This window comes from Oryx dammah, unplaced genomic scaffold (assembly GCF_014754425.2).
Source record: "Oryx dammah isolate SB20612 unplaced genomic scaffold, SCBI_Odam_1.1 HiC_scaffold_3, whole genome shotgun sequence".
Classification (NCBI taxonomy): Eukaryota; Metazoa; Chordata; class Mammalia; order Artiodactyla; family Bovidae; genus Oryx; species Oryx dammah.
The window spans coordinates 247,407-251,659 of NW_024070187.1; the positions used below are offsets into that span (position 1 = coordinate 247,407).

General features: G+C 33.4%; 1 pseudogene; it reads left to right on the forward strand.

The window, feature by feature from the left end:
- Nucleotides 1–2,739: 2,739 nt before the first annotated feature.
- On the forward strand, nucleotides 2,740–3,685 carry LOC120862254 (annotated as a pseudogene).
- Nucleotides 3,686–4,253: the final 568 nt, after the last annotated feature.

A 4,253-nucleotide genomic window follows, 5' to 3' on the forward strand; every position in this document is an offset into this window, starting at 1 on the left:
GGTAGAGCAAACTCTTTCAGGAAGATTAAGAACAGGATAAACAGTTACACAGACAGCAAATACAATTAGTTTAGCCAAGAATTGGTACAGGTGTTAAGAGAAAACTTTGAAGCTATTGGGAAACATTCAGCTTATTTATGACTTTTTGTGTGAGACAACTTGGTTAGAAAGAAATAACAAAAACAAACAAACAAAAATAACATCTTCCTAGAATCATAAGACCAGTTTGTACCTGACAACCAAATTAGCAATATCTGGATAGTGAAAAAAAAATTAAAATAAACCTAAAAACAGTCTTTAGTATTTATCAGTATTTACTCAAATTGTTAAGTATTTGGCTTCCATATATATATATAAATATATATATATATATAATATAAAAAGAGAGATAATAAAATGATCACTGGACACTTATTTGGATTAATGGCTCAATTCATATGAAATGTTTAAAACTTCTTCCAGGAAATATTAGGTATTATTATTACTTATCTTTTGTGTCTGTGAAAGACCTGTAATAAAAATCAATTTGATATGAATTGCAATGGCTTCATTTTTAGCTATTATTTCAGCACACTTTTGTTTATTTTTTATTATACTATATGAGATACTCAATCTATATACAATGATATGAAGAAAAACAACGTGAAAGAGAAAATAATTGGTGTCCATTCTACCTGCACTACCATGAAATATTTATATTTATACTAGAAATCCTCATATTAAAAAGGAGAAATTTGTTGTCATAAATAATGAATTTGTCTTAGCAGCAATTTTAGTTATTGTAGTTTACCATATGAAATGTTCTCTTTAAATCACATAAATATGAAAACGAGGATCTTGTATATATAAAATCAGTAATTCTAATATTAACAAAGGAAATTGGAAATAATGAGGAGGTGTTAGAAATTTAAGTTATAATTTAAATAGCATGATTATGAAGTCTCTGATATTAAGTTGGAGGCTGTCAAGGAGAGACATTTAAGGGAAAAAAAGGAAACTAATTAAGTGTTCTAATTATTTACCCATTTTGTTAGGATAGCATCTAGTTAACATGAGAGAGACAGATTTTCAAACTATCCTGCCTATGAATTAATGGAATGTTTCTACTCACTTTTTTTTTCAGTTAGAATATGCTTTCCTCCAGGATCATATGAGCAAATTATCAAAATGATCTTAAATTCTTGGACTAAAAATATGCTTCTAAACTATAGAAACATATTGGAAAATTAATTGGAAATGAAAGTATCTACAACTTAAACTAAAACTATTTAAGAAAGTAACTTTTATTTATTTTTCTGATTATAGAAATACTAATAATATGCATAATATTCTAAAAAATATTTTCTTGGGATACTTATTTATGAAATTGTCATTATTTCCTAAAAAAATCATTGTAACCTAAAAGATAAAAAATTAGGGGCATTATAATTAATCAAATTATAAAATATTCTATTATAAAAATTATTGAAGCCTGATCCCTATAAAGCAAGTGCCATTCACTTCTATATTATTGTTATTAGTCATTTTAGCAACAGTTGTTTCTCAATTTTATGTATAAGTACTGTTATTTTTCCTAATTTAAATTAAAAAAAAAAGTCACAGCTACTTTTGCTTCACCTGATACAGTATTTTCTTTGCTGTTCTCCACAACGCTTGTAAATATATCAGACTTTTTTCCAGAATCAGGGATTCTTCTTGTCCAGTTGCTAAGTGTGCCCAAATCTTTGTGACCTCATGGACTGTAGCACGCCAGGCTTCCCTGTCCTTCATTGTCTCCTGGAGTTTGCACAAATACATGTCCATTGAGTCAGTGATGCCATCCAACCATATCATTCTCTGTTACCCCCATGAATCTTTCCCAGCATCAGGGTCTTTTCCAGTGAGTCATCTCTTCACATCAGGTGAACAAATTTTTGGAACTTCAGCTTCAGCATCAGTCCTTCCAATGAATATTCAGGGTTGATTTCGTTTAGGATTGACTGGTTTGTTCTCCTTGCTGTCCAGACTCTCAAGAGTCTTCCGCAGCATCACAGTTTGAAAGCCTCCATTCTTTGGTACTCGGCCTTCTCTGTGGTCCAACTCTCACATTTGTACATGACTACTGGAAAAACCATAGCTTTGACTATATGGACCTATACTGATAAAGTGAAATCTCTTATGCTGTCTAGGTTTGTCATAACTTTTCTTCAGTGATGCAAATGAGTCACTTGTCTTGTGTGCAAGCAATTCACTGATAACAATAATAATGATTTAGCGCAATATTTTAAAAAATCCACAAGAAAATCCACATTCCACAAGAAAATTATCAGCATTTTAAATAAAGACAGGGTTCTATGCTGCAATTGCACAACTTACCTTTCTCCCTTCACTTTAAGTATGCTTGTTTGAATCTCCTAAGCAAACAAGCTACTTCAGGAAAAGAAAAGTATCTTTCCTAAGCTCACTTTTCATCCCATACATAAGATGACTGTGCATGTTTGTTTATACTAGAGCAAATGTACTTATTAACACTATTTTCTTTCACTCTAGAAAATAATCAGATCTGGTATATTATATGGCAAGATTTTCATGCAAAGTTTAGAAGTAACTGTTTAAAAGTGTAGTATAGGAAGCTGATTTACAAAATGAATGTATTTCTCCAACACTCACTCTGTTTGATACCATGCATAGTCAATATTTCTCATGCAAACCTGTCCTTTTTTTCCAGGCAAACTCACTGAGTCTTCACTGTATTAGACCATGAAATATACCAATGACATCACTGAATTCATTCTCTTGGGACTTTCCCAGAACATGAAAACCAAACATGTGTGCTTCCTACTATTCTTATTTTGTTACATAGCTATTTGGGTGGGAAACTTGCTTATCATGATTTCTATCACATGCAGTCAAGCTAAATGGTCAATCCATGCATTTCTTCTTAATTACCTTGCTCTATTAGATCTGTGTTATACCTCAACAGTGACACCCAAGTTAGTCACTGACTTGATGGCAGAAAGAAGCACAATTTCATATACTGACTGCATGGCACAGCTTTTTGCCATGCACTTCTTCGGGGGGATTGAAATCTCTGACCATCCTCTCTGGTCAGAGAATGGCCTCTGGCCGCTATGTGGCCATCCACAGGCCCCTGCACTGCACCATCATCATGAGCAGGCACAGACTGTGCCACGGTCAGTGCTTGTTGTACTGGGGCATTTCTGCACTCCTTTGTCCAAGGTCTCTTCACCATTAACTTACCATTCTGTGGTGCCTATGAAATAGATTACTATTTCTGTGATGTGTATCCTTGACTGAAACTGGCCTGGCACGGACACCTATGGAGTTGGGATCCTAGTGGTGGCCAATGCAGGCATGATGGGATTGGTGATCTTTGTGGTCGTGATGCTGTCCTACATTTTGATATTATACACCATCAAGGCTTACTCTACAGAAAACCGGTACAAAGCTCTTTCCACTTGTAGTTCCCTCATGACAGTTGTGGTTCTGTTCTTTGTGCTATTCTCTTAATTTACATTAGAACCAACACAATGTTTCCAGAAGACAAGGTGTTTGCTCTCTTCTACACCATCATTGCTCCCATGTTCAATCCTCTGATTTACAGTCTCAGAAATGCAGAGATGAGAATGCCCTGAGAAAGATGTGGTTCCAGAAACCATTTTTGATTGCAAGGCAAATCATCTGAAAGTTACTTTGCCTCCTCATCACACATCCTATTCAAGTGATATTTGCTTATTTTAGTTTAATAAACAATGGAACTTACACTAGAAAATCTAAGCATAAACACTAGCATTAGTTGAAATCCTTTCTTCTATCAATCCATGTTTCTTATTAACATCTTCCCCTAGTAATAGAAGTCATCATTTCCTTTTTGAAGTTACACTTTGCTTTGATTTTTTTTCTCTTTCCATAAGTCACTAAATGGAGGTTACCATTCTAATCTCCCCATACTTTAGTTCCATGAAATGAATCTCCAAATGTACATAAGCTACAGTCATGTTGATCATCCCAGACAGAAAGTCAATAGAACCTTACTATACTCACTGCAGTCTCATAAAAAAGGTGTATCTGAAATTTAAAAACTTATTTTCTACTCATCTGAGGACTTCCCATATTCATTGTGACTCTTTGAAAAGCAAAAATGTAGGAACTGAACAACAAAAATATGATTTATGTGAGAATCATTATATAAAAATTGGAACATGTTTCTAAAGTGATTTTAATGAAATCATCTTAAAAATGACAAAAATTAA